Raw genomic sequence first — 20,495 nt, forward strand, 5'->3', positions numbered from 1 at the left:
ACTTACTAGGGAATCAGAAGACTAATAATTTTACTGAGCAGTAAAACAATTTGAGATTTTTTTTCTGTTTATTCGTGTGTTTATTTATTTATTGAGACATGGCTCACTCTGTCACCCAGGCTGGAGTGCGCTGGCGCAATTAGGGCTCACTGCAGCCTTAACCTCTTGGGCTCAGGCAATCTTTCCATCTTAGCCTCCTGAGAAGCTGCAACTACAGGTATGTGCTACCATGCCTGGTTAATTATTATTTTTAAAAATTTTTAGCGATGACTGGTGTTGAACTCCTGGGCTCAAACAATTCTGCCTCAGCCTCCCAACATGCTGGGATTACAGGCCTGATTTTTTTTTTCTACAGTTGTTGCTGAGAGACTCTTGAGCTCCCTTTTAATTTTTCAGAAACAGTTTCAAAAAAGAAAATTTATTTCTAGGAATAATCTTTTAAAACCTCTGCCTTTATTACTGTGTTTGCTTCTGGTTCCTTTAATTTTGGCAGGACGGTTTATCTGCCTGGAGCTGCCTTATTCTAGGGACCTGCAGTGGTGCTCCCCATCTTCGGACAGATGTTCCTTCATGAATTCAAAAGCAAGTAGGGGTAATTTCAGAATGGGTTTATGGGCCAGGCACAGTGGCTCACGCCTGTAATCCCAGCACTTTGGGAGGCCGGGGTGAGTGGATCACCTGAGATCAGGAGTTCGAGACCGGCTTGGCCAACATGGTAAAACCATGTCTCTACTAAAAATAAAAAATTATCTAGGTGTGGTGGCGGGTGCCTGTAATCCCAGCTACTCGAGAGGTTGAGGCAGGAGAATCGCTTGAACCCAGAAGGAGGAGGTTGCAGTGAGCTGAGATGGTGCCACTGCACTCCAGTCTGGAGTGCTCCATCTCAAAAACTCCGTCTCAAAAAAACAAAAACAAAAACAGAAACAAAACAAAATGCGTTTGTGATTGAAAAGGAAGGAAACTCGACAACAGTAATTTAATGTGCCAGTTTCCCTTCTTCCATCTCAAGAGCAAACATATCATCAAGAGTTACTATCACAAATGCTCGCAATCATTTATACTATCACAAATCCTCACAATCATTTAAAAATAAAGTTGGAAATGGCATTCTAACAATCCAGGCTTCCTCATTAGCACAGTCACTTGGTTTACCGCTGTGGTTGTATGCAGTCTGTGCACACCCTGGGGCTCTGCACATATGCTCACACCAGAGCCTGTGCTCTGAGATGCAACTTTCAGAGTAGAAACTCACATTGCCATCGTGCTTAAGCCCTCCCTTTTCTCCACATCCTCTCCAACACCTGTTATTTTCTTTTCATTTTTTTTTTTAATAACAGCCATTCTGACTGGTGTCGTAAGACATCTCATTGTGGTTTTAGTTTGCATTTATCTGATAATTGGTGATGCTGAGCATTTTTTCATATGCTTTTTGGTCATTTGTGTGTCTTCTCTTAAAAAATGTCTGTCCATGTCCTTTGCCCAATTTTCAATGGGATTATTTTGTTGTTGTTGTTGAGTTGTTTGAGTACCTTGTAAATTCTGCATATTAGTGCCCTATTAGATGCATAGAGTACAAGTATTGTCTCCCATTCTGTAGGTTGTCTGTTCACTCTGCTGATTATTTATTTTGCTGAACAGAAGCTTTTTATCTATTTTTGGTTTTGTTGCCTGTGCTTTTGAGGTCTTACTCATAAATTCTTTCCCTAGACCAATGTCCAAGAGAGTTTTCCCTAGCTTTTCTTCTAGTGTTTTTACAGCTTCAGGTCTTACATATAAATCTTTAATCCATCCTGAGTCAATTTTCATAGAGGGAAAGTTTCAGGGACCAATTAAGTCATAGGATGGAACCCAGAAGACTGTCCACAGAACCACTAAATGGGAGAGAAGGTGAAGAAAGCAATAGCCCAGAGTGAAACCAAACACAGAAGGAACTGATTAAAGGTGAAAATGGAGCCCATATTGAAAGGGTAGTAGCTCAGGTGGCCTCAGCAGTGAGAGAGGATGACAGATTTGAACTGGTGCCACTGAAGGCAGGATGACTGAGGCCGAGTCTGAGCACCAGAGGCTTGAATTGTGTACCTGCGGATCCTCGCCAGATAAGGCCAGATTCCCAAAGGAAACAAGGTGCCTGGGCATTGACTTGGTCTAATGTTCATTCTCCAGTGACCTACTGGCGAAAACCCAAAGGGTAAAGGAAGAAATGGGAAGAGGATTTTTCTAACAGTGGACAATTAGAGACAAGTACACAGTCACAAACCTGAACAGGTTGACCATTTACATTTTTGCCGTATCTTTAGATATTTACTTAACTTAAAATGGTTTCTGATGATCAATCAGAAAGGGAATAAATATAAGAAAATCTTTACTTCTTCTACCTTGTCAATTCCTTGAATTTGTTATTATTCCACCTAGGCCTAGATAAATAATACCTATAATCAGAATGTTTCCTTTGGGGTAATTTCAAAAATTCCATAAAAATAGGGCAATTTTAACACAGCTCAAAAACACTGAGAGTTTCTTAAATTGGCATCAGTATCCAAGTGTTTGACAAACTGAATTGTCTTCCTGCTTTGGACCAGACAGTTGGGTGGTCTATTAAGACCCCGTCATTTTCCATGAACGTTAGGAACAACCATTCAATTTTCTGCTTTCTCTTAAATGTGATTTGTGGCTGTCTCTTTACTATATACCTCAGTGAAATCAAATAACCCTAATTTAGATAAATATACTAGCCTAGACCATGATTTTAACTGGAACTGAAGATAGACTATTCTATATTACTATTCGAAGATGTGAAACGGCACACATAAACAAAATGTGCATCCTAAGTGTTGCACAGTGAGAAATGACACTGTATTCACAGCAGAGGACCTGCTGGTTTCCCAGCAAAAAAAATGCATTTTAAGGACTCAAGTCACACAGGGTCTGCTGCTTGCATAAATTTTTCAGTACCCAAATGGTGGTAAAAAAAGGAATAATGTGGACATTTACAAGGTGGCTCTGGACATTTCTTATTTAACTAGATTTTCTTTTCTTACAGCCTAGGAATAGGAAAGTTAATTGTGTTCTAAACTGGGCTGTATTCCAGTGGGGTGAGAGATCATGACTTCTCTAATATTTGTCATATAAACCCCAGAAAAGGATACCCTAGGCCAGGCGAGATAGCTCAAGCCTGTAATCCCAGCCAAGAAAAGCAGATTATTTGAGACCAGGAGTTCGAGACCAGCCTGACCAACATGGTGAAACCCTGTCTCTACTAAAAATACAAAAATTAGCCGAGCTTGGTGGCACATACCTGTAATCCCAGCTACTCGGGAGGCTGAGGCGGGAGAATCACTTGAACCCAGGAGGCGAAGGTTGCAGTGAGCCAAGATCTCACCACTGCACTCCAGCCTGGATGACAAAACGAGACCCTGTTTCAAAAAAAAAAAAAAAAAAAGGAAAGCATACCCTAAGATAGTTTTATTATTAGAGGATATAGTGGGAAATGGACTAATTTCTATAGGTTTGGAACAAATTAAAATAAGAGCACTTCTTTTGGCAGATAAAAGTAAGCCAAAGTTTCAGGTAATGATGATATAATATAAAAGCTCCTTCTAAAATGGAAAGTCTTTACTGGACAAGATAAAACCTAAATTGTTTTTTATTCGTTGAAATTGTTTTTCTCTGTTACTGGACAATGAACAACCTGCGCTTTGGAGAATCTTTTGTTGGTAGATAGAGAAGACTGTTGTTCAGGAGGTTTTATTGGAGAGATCCAGGAAAACATTTCCTCTATATGACAACGTGGCCCTATCACAAATGCCTCAAAATCCACAGCTGGAAATATTCAAGCCAGCAAACAGCTAGTGAATGGCACAGCTGCACACTGAGGTAAGACTCTGCGTGTCCTCTCTCAGCAGCCACCAAGACTAGACCAGACGCTCACTAGACAGCCCACAGGGGAGAGCTGCAATCTCAGCCGCAGAGCTCTGTCAGGAGAACACACTGAGCTGCAGCTTCTAATGAGCAAATCGATGGCTTTCCTGACAAAACTGGACAGACGCCTTATGGGGGACAGCGAAGGGGCCCAGTGTCATCGGCCACAAGAGATTGTTTCCAGAGTCTCCTGCTTTATCCTGATACTTCTGCCACACTTGCATTCTAACTAATAATATAACTTTTTAATTATTAAAAATGTATATATTCTCTAAAACCTCAAGTAAATTTGATTCTCAGAGATGAGATATATCTCTTTTTTTCCACAGTTACATTTCTTTTTTTTAAAAGGCAACCCGTTACCCCTTGATTTTCCAAAATTATCATGACGAAATCAAAATCTATAAATGTATAGGTGCTAAGTGAACGTGTATATATACAATCTCCAATGAAAAAAATAAAGTTCTTAAAGGACTGAAATAAGCAAAGCATGTTCTTCGTTTCCTGCCTGTTCCATTCTGAATGGAAAACCCCAGACAACTTCTTTTATTACGAATTTCGCTGAATCTGACTTGAATGGACATTTCTCTTCTGAATGAAGACTTCGACAATGGATGAGTCAGCATTTCATGTGACTAATTGAATGCCACTTAGCAGACACTGGGGTTCAGAATAACAATGTCTCGCAATCAGCACCCTACTCCAAACTCAAAATCCATTTCGGAGAGCAAATTGTATGGGCGCGAGACTCAGCAGGCAGAGAAACCATCAGTCGCCATTATCACCGGTACATCGTCTGCTTCCTAATTACACCATAATTAGATCAGGGATAATTACCTTGATTTCTATTATTATTGCTGAATCTTAGAATCATAATGTTAGAAGGAAATTTCATGCTCATCAATTTTAACATCCTTATTCAGAGAAGGTAAGAGAGACCAGGGAGTTTAAGTGACCTGTCCAAGTTAAGATTGCACAGATATTTATTAATACGATTTAAATTAATTAGATCCCTAAATAATGAATGTACTTAATTGGGAACCAGTATTTTGACTGTAGACTATCCACATGCACCTATGTATTGGCCTGTGCAGAAGGGACACCAGCGATTTTCTATTTTTCTGGCATGCCCCCATCATGCACTGTCTGGTCCCTCAAATTGCTATTTATGCGCTTCTTTCTATTTTAATCCCGCCCACTTCTATTGCAGGGTAGGCTCAGCGAACAGCCGCGCCTTTATTGCATGTTTTATTCTCGGAGTCTCTGTGCAGTGCCTTAACCCTGATGGAAGCTTAAGAATTCTGCATTCAGTGAATTGTGAACTCTGTGGTTGTGACATCAGCTCCAGGTCCCAGTCTACATTCCGCGGCAGCCTGGCTCCGACATCCCAGGGAATTGTGCCACTCCCATTGGGCAGCTGTGGTGGCCTCTCCCACATGGCCCAGGTCCACTACTCTGTCAAAGGTCGCACAGGCCCAGACAAAAACAGGACACAGCAGTGTGTCAATGAACCGTGCTTTCTCCTTCCTTCCACGTAATAAAAGGTGCCTGAGGTTGTTGAAACACAGTCCATTTCTCCTGGGAATGACAGGAATTTGAGGGATGCTGACTTTCAAGGAATATTGCATGACAGGCATCAAGATAAACCTGATGAAGAAAACATTAGGCCAGAATCTGGGAATCGGGAGCAAAGTGACTCAGCTTTGGGGACAGGCACGTAATAAGGTCATGAGGTAGACGACTCCCTGCAGGGCCGGCGGCCCCTGCTCCCTGGGCTGTTCTGGCTCTTGCAGGTGAGAGAGAAGGATACAGGCAGGAAATGGCACTTCCTAGAAGGGCCACCCTCTATTCCTGGGGTGCGTGGCATCTTCCAGCGTTGGGTCTGAAGTTCTAGTTAAGCCTTTACCTCAAAGACAGCCACATATTGCTTTCTCAGTTGGGGCCTCCCGTGAGGCTAAGAACTACAATGATTTTTGCAAATATGTCCGTCATTTGGATGGTATTTTAACAGGCTGTTAGCGGAGGGTGGGTAAACCAATGTCTAAATGAAAAGGGAAACTCTTGCTGCTATTTTTAAAGGGATGTTTCCTGAACAGAATCTACCCGGCTTGGGCTAGCCTGGATCCACGCTCCTCAACCCGCTCCTCCTCAGTAAAAATGTTGAGAGAGGCATATCTTTTTATGATTGGCCATGTGGCTCTAATAAGTTCAGAATCAAGGATATATTTTTTGACTCATCTATAAGAAGCATAAGAAATTTAAATTATACTTAGGTGTTTTAGGTTAAGACTCGCTGTCCCTTTTGCATAAAAAAGGCTCACCTGAATGTTTTATTGTAGGTAAAATCTTTTTTTTCAGTAGCAAAATATTTAAGGGGGTGGGACAATATTATCATGGATTTCTTTTGTTTAATCTGAAAACATAGTTTCAGCCTTGCTACAGTGGTACTTCAGTCTATGCTAGACAGGTAGAAATGGCCAGTGCAGAAACATCTTCTCAGGATGCCTCTGGCTTGGGATCTCTCCAGTGAGTCAGTTTTCGTGCTGATCATTTTCAACTTTCTGTTTCTCATCTAATTAGTTTTATTCAAACATTAATATCAATCCTAGCCACTAGACAAACACAATTTGGTACAGTGTAGACCTTGATGATTGAAAATATATTAATTTTTCAAATGTTGAGCTCTCCTTGGTAATTAGGATTCAATTTATTAAGCTGGCAGCCACCTCCATAGGCTTTCTGAATGGACGAGCCACAAGATAACATGTGCGTCCTGAGGTAGGAGATGGGGAGACATTGGGGTAGTTACAGAAAAGAGATCAGCTACCTTCAACAGATGCATCTAGACTTTCAACAGCAAGTTAACTTGCTCTGGGACATACCAAGAGCCTTTGAGGGGCTACAAAAATAAAATCAGATACGGGACACCGTATCTGATAGGTGGGAATGGCTATGGCAGTGCATTTACGGCTACAGTGCAGGGACACGAACACAGGAAGAGCCTCCATGGCCCTCACTGGGAAAGACGGGCTCACTCGTTACACATGAGCACTGCAGACCAACAGCATCACAGAAAGGAGGCTCTTCTGCCGTACTTGTGAGACACGTCTTAAAGATACCCCAAGAGAAGTGAATAAAGCTGTGTCACGAGACACTTCTGAGGAGAGAATAAAAAGGGAATATGTATTTTACTTTTGTACATGGAAATTCCTTTTAATTAAAATCCTTGGTGATTTTCAAATATCAGGTTCCTAGGAGGGCGGCCGTGCGTGACTTGGCTCACGCTGCTGCCATGGGCCCCTGGGCACTGGAAGAGCACTTCCAGGTGAAACATCTGAGGGCACCGAAGGGTGCAATCCCAATCATTTTTGTTTTGTGCAGCCCACGGCTCTGCCTTTAGTCCCTGTTCACGTCTTAAAATGGATAATGACTGACTTTCTCCTTCATTCATTTTATAGCAAAGATGTAATAAATTATTGAAATCGGGGGAACTGAACCACTTCATTTGCACTCCCCAGGGGCAGATGCTAGGTGCTGAAAGTACACAAGCATTTTCTTATTGTATTCACATGAAGCATTTGTCATTCTCTGTAAGTACACATTGGAGGAGTCATTGCTGCTAATTCCATATTGAAGTGGGTAATACCACCAATGACCAAGTAACCTCGGCAAAGCAGAGACAGCTGGAGTGGGAAGAGTCTTCTCTTCTTGGACGGAATTTGCAAGGAAGACAGGTCCAAAATGAAGATAAGGAAACAGCCTGCATTCCTGAGGGGTTTGTTTGCTTTTTTTTTATTTTATTTTTTTATTTTTTAAATCATTGCTGGTTCTACAGGTTTCCCTGTTGGAATTGCCCTTTGGGTCTCTCAGGTCTGGATGGTTCTCTGAGGCTGATGAGCCTGCTGGGTGGTGGCAGCCTGGCGCCCCTGGTGCAGGCAGCCGAGGAACTGGAATCCGACTCTGGGGGGCAGAGAGATGGGTTAGCGGGTGAACCCAACATCTCTGCTCACTGTTGGCCCTTGAAGCTTTTCTTCATCTCATCATGGGGACCTCAACGAGGAAGGTGCCCAAGGCAAGGATGGTGGTGGGGGACCTGAGTGTCATCCCCACTTCTGGATCCAGTGTTCAGACACCCACGGTGGTGATATCATCTCTGCATCTGTACAGTGCACGGGGTGTGTGGTTAGAGCAGGAGTTGGAAGGAACTGGGAGGGAACAGTCGTAGCTTCCAGTCCCATCTGCTTCTTGTCTCAGTGCCCAGACCTTGACCCTGGAACAGGACTGAGCAAGTGTCTGTGTGTGCAGAAGCCCTTGTGTGAGAGACCTTTGGTACCATGTTTGCCGCACGAATGTCTGAGACGCCTCACAGTCGCTTGGTTCAGCCTCTCCCTCCTCTCTCTGCTGGGGCACATCATCCCTCATCACTGGAAGAAATTACAAGGATTGTGTAAACAATTACAAGTATTCTACAAACAATTAGCATGCTGGTTTGGCCCATCTATTTGTAACAAAAAACGTGGGGTTTTATGGCAATGAGTTACAGCTCTGAACTCCTGGCGCAATCACAAATATCCTCAGCCCAAAACACCAAGTGTATGTCTCCCTTCTGTCCTAAAAAGGTAGTGTGTGCAACTCACTGATGGGGCTCCCATTTCATTTTTGAAAGATCTGCTCACTGATAATACCAGTGAGATTGTTTTCACCACGATATATGACATACAAATAAACTATTGTTTCGAAAGCATCCAGCAGCTAATCGCTTATCATCCAAGTGACAAAAAGCTAACTACTTCATTCCTAATTATTACTGCACACTGCACACAAACATCTCTCAATCTATTATCAATTTTATCCTTGACTCCTAATGAAACACAAATCTCTTTGATCAGCTTATCACATGGCATAGGTGCGAAGGTGGTTGCTTCAGGGGAAATAATTTTATCCAAGTGCTTTGCAGTTTGCTAGGTGCCCTGAGGCATAGTATTCTTTGGGCCTCCTAAGGTTCTGATGGTGATGAAATGATATAACGTATAGGATAGTTTTTAAATGTGAAGTGCTACAGGGACCACCATGCAGGGAGCTGAAGGACTATCGAGCTGGACACTTGAGCATTGGCTGCCTTGAATGATAAATATTGCACAATATTTCTCTTCATCAAAATAGAAAATGACAATGGACAACCTTTAATAGTGTCAACATTGGCGACTAGAAATACATACATGCCTCCTTATGAAAGCAGGGGTGGTGACTGAGTAGAATTGTTTTGTTTTTAGAGAACGATGTTTTTCTTTTTGTTTTTTCTTCTTTTATAGTATTTTACTTAAAAATCCATGTAATAGTATTCTACTGTATTGCCTTGAAGAAGCAAATTGAGAAAAGTCAGAACATTTATGTATTTTTATTTAAAAATGAATGTTTTAGTCAGCACCCAATGCAACAAAAGCATACTAAAAATTGCGTGTCAGCAATAAAATATCAGGTTCCTAGGAGGGCGGCCAAGGTCAGCTCCACAGATTCTCACCTTTGCTGATTTAGCTGCATGGAACCTAATTAATGGGTAGATTATACATTTGCTCAACAAGTATTAATGGAGGCACTTGAATGAACTGACAGGGCCCAGCCTTATGCAGTGGTCCTCAAAGGCTTGTTCATGTCTTGATTTGGACATCAAAAGAGAAGGCCGTCACAGGAAATCGGAGACCTTGAGCCTTTACATGTCCACCTCAGAGCCTAGACGTCAACTGCCTGCTAGAAATAGTGCCGTGAGGAATGTGAAGGGGAGAAGTTGTTTGAAGGAGCTCAGACTCCATGCCGTGTACTTTAAAGATGAGCTTTAGAAATTGCACATCAATAGTTACTGCAGAAGGAGCGGTAGGAACTGAGAACATCTCACGCGGCTTAGTGCGACCGATAAACACCAGCTGAAGCTTGTGTCTTGCACAACAAACCTTATTTGCTGATCTCTGAAGGTGCAAATCAGGGCACTACTGCTCAGCAGCCTCTGATGACGGTGGGGAAGGCAGAATGGCGTTGGTGACATCTGCGTCCAGCGGGCCAGGCTCCAGAGATTCATGGTCCCAAGTGCAGATCCAAGTCCAGATGCTTGTAGGAAGCCTGCTCCCTGCTGCTGGGAAATCCCAAACTTAATTTTGCAGGCCTCCGAGATTTAGATAAGCGTTTGTTTATTTCAAGTAGTATCCTCAAGTCTGTACTCTGATCGGCCCTACAAATATTTTACCAGACAATGACATGTTGTGTTTAAGTTGTATGTAAACACTGTGGAATCCATATTTATTTTAGTTTATTTCTTCCATTTGTTGATAGAGTAATGCAATAGGAAGATCCCTTCTTAAAAGGAAAAAAAAACTTTGAATTAATTTTTATAACTTTAAATTAAGTCCACTTTAATAGAAACAATACCTTATTTAAAACCGTAAGTTATTCTTTATAAAAATATTCTTCTCTTCATTTTCAAGCAATTGATATTACACACAAGGAGATCTCAGGTTAAACTTTTATTCCAAGAAATGAGCTGAAGGGTTATTTAATTTATTTTAGTTATTTACTGTTACATACTATGTGCCTCTGTTTCTAAGTGATGATTGCTGCCTACAGATAGAAATATTTATTATAAACTAAGCAATAAGCTGCACAATTTGACCCATTTTGATTTTATGTATCTATTGGAAATGAATGGGATATACTGCCTAATTTGGAGGAAAGCTTGCTGATTAAATTCCAGTAATAGGGACTAGGCAGGCACTAGGAATAATAGTCTATGATAAATATAGAAGAAAGAAGAATTTTAAAATCACTAAAAGTAAGTTAGTCTTAGTTATTTTCAAAAGGATACTACTGACATCAATTTCTAGTTTGTTGATTGTGTCAAAGCAGTTTCCTGTGTCATTGTTGATCTCTTTAGAAAAATAAAGGAAAAAACCGATGTCAGGATATATTTTCAAGGGTAAATTATTTCCTTAATATTTTTGTCTCTTGGCCAGGCACAGTGGCTCACGCCTATAATCCAAGCACTTTGAGAGGCAGAGGCAGGCAGATCACCTGAGGTCAAGAGTTCAAGACCAGCCTGGCCAACGTGGTGAAACCCTGTCTCTACTAAAAATACAAAAATTAGCTGAGCATGGTGGTGGGTGCCTGTAATCCCAGCTACTTAGGAGGCTGAGGCAGGAGAATAGCATGAAGCCGGGAGGCAGAGGTTGCAGTGAGCCGAGACAGCACCATCGCACTGCAGCCTGGGCAACAAGAGCGAAACTCCGTCTCAAAAAATATATGTGTGTGTGTGTGTGTGTGTGTATATATATATACACACACACACATATATCTTTTACTTTTTACCCCATATTAATTTAAGCATCCACATTTTAATATGTCAGACAGAAAATTGAATGCTTTTAGTTTTTTTCACTTTCTATAGCCCCTACATAAAGAAAAATATCTGCTGTTTGTAATACCTTTATATGTTCAGGGTAAAATAATTATTTAGTTCCAATCATCTTTGTACACAAAGATTTATATGTTAACAAGCTGAATTCCTTCTTCATCTGGAGGACTGCACAATGTATCTGAGGGAGGATTTTCAGGAGGCCAGAAAATCAAGTTGGAGGGATTTTTAGCGTGTTGGGAGATTGCTACCTGTTTTGAGTGAGAACATCGCCACTTCTTTTTCCCCACCTTGGAGACTTCAGGTAAATTGCTAAATTTCAGGTAAATTGCTAAAATTGTTCTCCGTAAGACTTTTCCTCCCAGGAAACTGGTAGATTTAATTAAACAGGGATCCATAGGGAGATTCTATTCTTGCTGGTTTGTATTTTGAATCTGATGTCCAGTATTAGAAAATCGTATTTCTACACTTTTAGGAAGCTGAGCTAAACATGTTTGGGGAATCTTATTTATCCGTTGTTTAAAAGGGTTTCCAGTCAGCCAAGTGTTAAAATCAGGACAGTGAGAAGAGGCAGTGCTGAGGAGTGCCCCAGGGGTCGAAGTTTGCATCCTGGCTGGCACTGTGCGTTCGAAATCAGGACCAAAAGACAGCTAGCTCTGTGTTGGAATGAAATGTCACTTGGACATTTTATATACTTTATCATATAGACTTCGTATTATGCAACCTAGTGCATAGAGATGGAGGTAGTCAAAGCAACATATTTTTGTAAGTATTTCTATTTCTGTGTTGAAACAGAGTGTTATGAGTTTTAGTAGTGGTGTTATTAGGCTGAGAGTGTGCCAGCAGAAGGTGTGCTAGTCAAGTCTCTTTGGTTGCATATAACTCAAACCAGATCACGTAAGGGTTAGGAAAGGAGTGGGTCGAGAGAGGCACTGACTATAGGGACAATCAGATGCCGACAAGAATGAGCTGCTGATTACTCAGATTTTGACTTCTGCGTTGGATTTTCTGTAAAACTACATTGGTTCATAGCTGCCACCATCTCTGGACTCCTAAAAGGACTTTTTTTTTGGGACGGAATCTCACTCTGTCACCCAGGCTGGATCTCTGCTCACTGCAGCCTCCATATCCTGGGTTCAAGCAATTCTCCTGCCTCAGCCTCCTGAGTAGCGGGGACTACAGGCATGCGCCACGACGCCTGGCTATATTTTCTTTTTTTTAATTTTTAGTAGAGAAGGGATTTCGCCATGTTGACCATGCTGGCCTCAAACTCCTGACCTCAAGTGATCCACCCACCTTCGCCTCCCAAATTGCTGGGATTATAGGCGTGAGCCACCATGCCCAGCCAGGACTTCTGAGTTTCAATTTGGAAATTTCAGAAAATCACAGGGCAGCTTCTCATTGGGACATGGCCCTGTGGCCCCTGCAGTGGACAGCTACCTTGGGGAGAGGGGCTGTTACTGCTCTGTTGTGTGAAGTGCTTACCTTTCCTCCAATTACTATAGCCAGACAGGCGGGCGGCAGAGGGTGAGGTGGAGGGTTGACTAGTCCAGTCCGGGATGCCAGGACATCCTTGTGAGAAGGGGATCCACTCCCTCTATTTCTCTCTGCAGCATATCAGAATGTCACTTATCTCTCACCACCCTTACCCAGGATTCGCCTTGCTGCTTTCTTGCTCCTGGCCTTGCTTGAGTGCTCTCTGGCCTCAATATGCTCAGTGCACAGCGTGAACCCCTCCTTCCAGGTCTTAACCATGCAATCGTAAGAGGCATGGAGAACGTACCGTGAGCCAGATACTTTTTCTACCCGTTTCTGTGCAATGCCTCATTTTGGTTTTACAACATTCCTTCTGGGTAGGAGGCACAGTTTATTCACATTTTATAGATAAAATTATTGAGGTGCCAAAAGGTTGAGTGGTTTTCCCAAAGCTACAACCTTGTACATTTTGGAGACAGGCCTGAAACTTTGTTGGAGGGGTTCAGAGCCCACCTCCTTCTCATCAGCATCACTATGCACCACGGCTGGACCAGCCCTGGTCTTGAGTCTCGTAGATGGCCTCTATTTGCATTAAATGCTAACAAGAAGCCGTCATAGAAGATCCTTGTTCTGTTGGTTTGTTTTCTGCTTGGACTCTGGCATAGTAAAAAATTCACACACAACTCATTTTGAAAAACCAAATGAAACAAAACAAAGGTCCTCTTAGTCATAGCATCAAAACTTAAAGTTAGTGAAGGGCTTAGAAATTCGCCCTGACTTTACACAGGAGGTAATAGCCACTGGGAAAACCGAGTAACTCCCCTTCCATCCACACCAGATGGTTTCTGGTGGAGCCAGGACAGCACTCCTGCCCCAGGACCTCAGGACGAGGACGAAGTCCTGGGCTCTGTTGGAACACAGCATAGGATAATTCCCACAGCTGGGTGGGCCTGGGAGGCAGGAGGGAGATGTGTGCTGAGGACCACCTGCCAGATTACAGATGGAGACCGGATGGATTGAGAAGAGGTTCTGAGACAGAAATATTGCTCTAAGGATCCGGCGTAGACAAATGGACCCTCCTTGGAAAGATGAGTGGCCCCGGGGTGGTCCCCAAATCTCAGGACCAGCCCAAGCCTATGACTCCTTGCACAAGGGCACCTGCTCTCACTGCCCAAGGATCTCCGGACTTTCTCCTCCAAAGACCTGCTCCTGGAACATAGAGCCCCTCTTCTCCTTCGTATTGGGACCCACCTGGCCGCACGCTAGGAAGGTCCCCTGGACAGTAGTTTGAAGGCCCTGTGCTCTCTCACTGCACTAAGGATTCTTTAGCAATGGGCGACTTCGTCGACACACAGCCCCGGCCCACTGTGCGGAATTGCGCCGAGTAAGCTTCTCCCCGGGGCAGAGTCCCTGTCTGTCCTTGCCGCCCCAGTCCTGTTCTCGTCCCTCTGTCCTCCAACCCTCCCCAAAGCCCTTTCTCCCCCTACTTCAAGGCTGGGGCCCTTTTCTGAGCACTTTGCTCATTGCCAAACATACCAAAAAAAACCAAAACAAAGCCCATTTTGGTTTGGGCCTCTAATGTTCTCCTAAATGCTCTCTGATTTTCCATTTGAACCCTAATTTTACTCAGCCTGTTTCTGCAATAAATTATCACTGTGTTTTGAGAAAGTGATAGATTTTGAACCCTTTGGCCCATATTCTTTAATGAGTCCTCTTTTAGATTGTAGAGTTTCATCTGAGCTTCCTAACCTTAAATCCTCACTCCCCGCCTCACCCCATAGGGAAATTAGAAGGATCCAAAGAAGTGGGTTCCTGTCAGAGTCTGGCATCTCCACTGTGGACACGCCACTTAACATCACCTCACCTCCGGATGAATCAAGTCAGTCAACTTCGCAGACTCTAAAACCCCTTTAATTCAAAAACTTGGAGCCTGTATTTTCTTTTCCTTAGATGTCCATGATTTCTTTAAAAACAGGGATTCTAATTTTCCATCCAAGACCCTTGCACCCTTCAGTACACTTCGTCTGGGGTTCACTTTCCAGCCCCGGTATCCAGGTGACGTCTGCTTCTCCAGTCATGTTAGCCTGAAATGGCGACTGATTCCTGTGCACACTTCGGCTCCCCAGGCCAGCATGCTGTCACTCTGGGGAGGAATTATGGTTTCACTTTTTGCTTCATTTCTGCTGTGGAGAACAGGCATCCAGCAAAGTCCAGAGTGAACAGACACTGTTTCACGTGCAGCAAATGGAAGTCTTTATTCATGATTACTTTTGTCCTATGTCTTTCATGTCCTCCTGTTTTATTGATGCCTCCCACTTTTCCCTTTTAAATACTCTGGGTGATGGTTAAAGGCAAGATGACTGCTGGGTTATTCGTCACACCAGAAGCAAGAAAAAGTTACATTCAGGCAAAGGAGCTGGATGCAGGATCTCATCTAAAGAACAAGATCACTTAGCTATGCATGGGCAAGAAAGAACGGAATGTTTCTGAATAGAGGAAACGTTAGTCCTAGATTTCAACCGAGAGAAGGAATGCTGAGAGTTCTTGACAGCAAGGACTTCGGCAGGGGTGACAGGCCTTTGATTTAGAATGGCTAGCTCACACCCACATGCACGCATGACCTTCTGCCTTAGTTTCAGGATATGGAAACTTCTTAACAGAATTGTGGGCACAGCTGCATTTACACATATTTACTGGGCATTTACCACATATAGCAAAATATCCTGAAGAGTAAATTACAATCCTCTCCCATTTCGAAGGCACTTATGAAATTCTGTCTGTATTTACACTTTCATTAGGGTTAGTGAACAGCAATGTGTTGCTGATAATTCTAATGTTGCTCCTGGAAATGTTGTTATTTTAAGAGATTCATATCCTCCATGTGGGGTTGGAAACATCTGTTCAGAACAGAACGTATCAGCTAAGATTATATTTTGCTCCTCCCAGTTTGAGTCCAGATGGTTACATCTACGCACTATGTACTACAAGTTTCAATTATCTACTGTAATTTAATTTATTTTCTTTTGTATGTCTAATGAAACTAATATTTAAAATAACTCCTAATATATTTCTAATGTGCTAAAAGCTAAAGGTCCTTAAGTGTGTGTGTGTATGTGTGTGTGTGTCTGTTAAAGTGTTATAAGATTACTAGATGCTAAGAATGCCATTTTTAGGCCAGGCACGGTGGCTCACTCCTATAATCCCAGCACTTTGGGAGGCCTAGGCAAGTGGATCACTTGAAGTCAGGAGTTCAAGACTAGTCTGGCCAACATGGTGACACCTCATGTCTACTAAAAATACAAAAATTAGTGGGGTGTTGTGGTGCACGCCTGTGATCCCAGCTACTCTGTAGGCTGAGGTAGGAGAATCGCTTGAACCTGGGAGGAGGAAGTTGCAGTGAGTTGAGATTTTGCCACTGCACTCCAGCCTGGATGATAGAGACACTGTCTCTAAAATAAATAAATGAATAAGTAAATAAATAAATAAATATTTGTAAAATTCTATAAGATTACTGTTAAAACATGTGTATAAAGCATATTATTTAAGGAAAGTAAACATTCCCTCCGAGTGGATTTTCTAAATCCAAACAAAGTGAACTTCATCAGAAATAATAGCTTCAAGAAAGAAAGTCATTTAAAATAGTGATAAATTGTTATTTAATTCAGCAAAATAATACATAGTCCATCACAGAAACATATAATAAAGCGAATTTTCTCATTGATCACCATTTTGAGAAAAGTGACAAAGCTGTTCAAATAAATAAAAACTATGTGAATTTTCAGGTAATTTTGAGGGAGAAAGGACGTTTCCAGATGCTGTAGATCATTGATCTCCAAATGTTTGTCACTGTTCTGTCCTGTTGTTTTGCAAAATGCAAGCTCTCAGTCGTTTATAATGGACATACAAAATTTTTCTTCATATGCTGAAATAGTTGCAAATGATGCAAATTTCAGGATACTATGGACAGATAAAAATGAAACTATGAACTTGTTCTACGAAATGTAGTCAGTGGAATGTCAATAACAAAGTGATTTGATACTGACCACCACCTATTAAAAGAAATACACAAACAAGCTCTTCAATTACAGGAAATTGGACATTATTCCTTTTTCTCTTTGAACTTGTATTCCAATTTTATTTCTCCATAGGTTTTATCTTAATGTAATCTTTACTCAAAACATTCTTATTGTTTCATAATTCCTTCTGTGAAGGAAATACATAAATTGAAAACAAAATATTTTAATTTTGCCCATGCAGCTCTAAGTATTACATTTTTCTGTATTGAATTGTCATTATAATTACTATTTGTACAAGGCTGATCCCAATAACACTCATATACAATTTTATATTTAGCAAATAAAAATATGCAGTTTGATTTGAAATTCCTATCCTAAGATAGATGAAATTTTTTTATTAGTTTATATAATTATTACATGATTAACAGAATGCAGTAAGTGTATCATCAAACCTATTATTGATTACCTTTTAAAATGTAGGCTTTGAGAAGGCTTGAAGTGTTATAGAATTTCGCTGACGTATTTGAAACGTTTTCTGAATTAGATAAAAATATCAATGATCTGTTATTTAAAAAATGTAGTCTACCAGCTGACAAGTTGATTACGTTCTCTTTGAAACCAGATAATCAGAATTACAGAGAGGCTGTGTTATCCACTTATTGGAGTCTTCAGAATGTCTGTATTGTGGGTTGATCATGTATGGTTTGCTCACTGTCTTCATGGAGCTCTATCTCGAGTTCCTCTATGATATTATAAAGCTTGCAGAGACGGCCACATCTTCCTTCTTTTTCCATCCTCTATCTTTCTCCTCATCACCCTCTTCTTTTTCTTCTTATGTTTTAGCTCCACTCGATATTTTTCTAAAATGCTTCTGCTGTTGAGCATTTAATAAAGTGTCACGTATCTCAAGCATATGGTAGGTTAAGCAGCTCATAAAAGAGAATTACTCTTGAAAAAAAATCTTTATAGAAAAACATGCATTAGAGTTCTTGTTGATAAGTTCCAGCAGCGATGCTACAATATATCATATTGACTTTAAAATATTATATTCAGTCTATTATTTAATGTGAAAATCAATTTGTTGGCTTGGACCAAAGCAGAGATTCTTGTTATATTCACAGCATGGAAGTATTTTAACGACTGTTAAAAGCCCTCCCATGGGAAGCAACCATTTAGCTAAATTCTATGGCATCATCCACAAAAACCATTCTATCTAGATATAACTTTTCTATCAACCAGAGACTTCAATCCGACTTCACATGAAAGTGGCCCAGCTAGTCTTCAAATGCCTTGTGTTAGTATTGTGGTGTGTTCCCACATCCTCACTACTGTAGGTCTGGCCAGGGGCAGCCAGCCCATCCTCCCAAGGTGAGGATGATTGGAAAGATTCGGTTTGGCTCTGAGGGGATTGAAAAAGGCTTCTCAGCTCTCCTTTTTCTTTTCTTTTTTTTTTCATTGAGTCTAACATCCATATCCCTCCAACCATAACCACTTGGGAAGTATTTTTTTCTCTTATTTTGCCAGATCTTTATTCTTGAATTGCATATTAACTGGAATAAATATGTCTTATGTCCTCATTTTTGTTGTTTTTCTTATTTAAAGAGATCTATAATAATTTTGCCTTTACTTTAAAAAAAATACAGAAAGTTTAACACAATATAATCTATTTGGGGGAACTGTAATGCATTTTTAAATAGCTATAAAACAGTAAAGTAAAAAGATAGAGTGAAGTAACTCTATTTTCTCCATATATTTTTTGAAAGTGAACCAGTACCTAGTCATAAATGTTACTTTGCACTGTGGGTTGATCCCATTTTGTAGGGCCAGAAACACACATTTTTGAGGACCTCCTTTAAGATGACAAAATACTAAAAGCATAGGCCAGGCCCCATGGCTCACACCTGTAATCCCAGCACTTTGGGAGCCCAAGGCAGGCAGATGACCTGAGGTCAGGAGTTCGAGACCAGTCTGGCCAATGTGGTGAAATCCGGTCTGTACTAAAAATATAAAAAATTAGCCAGGCATTGTGATGCATGACTTTAGTTTAAGCTACTTGGGAGGCTGAGGCAAGAGAATCATTTGAACCTGGGAGGCAGAGGTTGCAGTGAGCCAAGATCATGCCACTGTACTCCAGCCTGGGCTACAAAGCAAGCCTACATCACACACACACAAAAAGTATAAAATAAATTATAAAGTGAAATTTTATTTAGAAAGAAAAATAAATCAAACACATTGCAATCCTTATAAAAGTATACAAATATGACAATATTATAAATTTCAGCAAGTTAACATAATTTTGTAAAAATTAGCTGCCTTACCTAACTGAAGAATTTTAAAAAATTGTTAGAATTCTAATTGAGCAGCTTCTCATGTGCAAAAGTTTATTGTATCTTTATTTAATTAAATGAATAGTAAAATTTAATTTTTCTGAAGAATATAATATTTTAAAATTAATAGTTTCAAAAAAGTATTTTAGTTTTACAACTTATATTGGTAATGGCATGTAAATTTAAGGCTGTTGTTCAATTTGTGAAACCTTCAATCAAAAAACTTATACTATAAGTAAAATATCAGTTATCTGTTATAAAAATACATAATTTATAAGATTACAAGGACTTTCAAGATTTTTAAAAAAGTTTTCGTTTACTTATGATTAATTAGATTGATTAATGAGACTCATTAACCCATTTATCAAAAGCTTCCCATTTCTGGTGGCCTAATATGTTTCATCTTAACTTAGTGCTCGTATTTTATGTAAATTCAGTAAGATTTTAAATCTTTTCACAGTGGGTGTCTATGATTCCCTCCTCTTTCTTCTTCTTATCAAATAATTCTACAACCTTTTCATGGCTTCTGCTTGAAATTTATTTCTCAGCTGCAATAAATTACTGCTTTTGGTTTGATCTGAAAAAATGGGTTTTACATTTTAGTCTCATTGTCAGATAAAGTATTTTATTCTCAACACATATCTTTTTATTTTGTTTTATATTCCATTAATATTGTGCCTGTATTTCTCTCATGTTCTATTTAATAAATAACACTTAAAATGGTTGGAATATGACCATTCTATGTGTATCAATAAGGAGCTCATAATTTCCAATTTCATTGCAACTTTCCAAAACGTCCTTCAAATTAGATTATAATGGTACATTCAGGCTTTATATATCTTTCAAATAAACTTATTCCATCTTATTTGTGTTTGTCTTTCTCTTTTAAGTCTTCAAATGTATATTGTATGTCTGGGAGTCCTTAAAACACTGCGAAACCCAATTTCTAAGGCTGGAATACTGTAGTGAGCAGGCCATTTTGTGATACTTAGTCTAAAGAAAAATTCAACTGTTCATGTGAGTTTTTAAATCTAGGAGACAACCTCGAAATGAAAACACAAACTTGAAAAATGCTGAAGAGTTCAACACCTTCAGATGCTATTAAAGGGGTTACTTTCTAAACAAGGTTGAGAAGCTGAGCTGGGCATACCGTGGCCTGCTACACCTGGCACCCTGATGTCAGGTATTTGACATGGTTGTAGAGGGGCACACCTCCGAGGCATTCCTCTGTTATTGCTTGGGTGAGCAATCGCTTATTAAATTTGACAAAGAGCCATGCAGTTATATCCTAGTAAAACTCAAACTGAAAGTACCTCTAACTCAGTCTTCCTTGAGCTGGAGCCAAAAATGCCTTAAACT

The 20,495-nt window shown here is 40.5% G+C and overlaps 1 long non-coding RNA gene across 1 annotated transcript in view; it reads left to right on the forward strand.

Annotated features, from left to right (window-relative positions):
- Positions 1–5,274: 5,274 nt before the first annotated feature.
- The window catches only part of LOC129491710 (uncharacterized), a 60,920-nt gene continuing 45,699 nt past the window's right edge, over positions 5,275–20,495 (forward strand). Inside the window, exons 1-2 of the long non-coding RNA XR_008660597.2 lie at positions 5,275–5,711; positions 11,444–11,621. This is a non-coding gene — a long non-coding RNA (uncharacterized lncRNA). The remainder of the gene's footprint in view (positions 5,712–11,443; positions 11,622–20,495) is intronic.

The sequence above is a fragment of the Symphalangus syndactylus genome, chromosome 10, assembly GCF_028878055.3.
Source record: "Symphalangus syndactylus isolate Jambi chromosome 10, NHGRI_mSymSyn1-v2.1_pri, whole genome shotgun sequence".
NCBI classification, from domain to species: Eukaryota; Metazoa; Chordata; class Mammalia; order Primates; family Hylobatidae; genus Symphalangus; species Symphalangus syndactylus.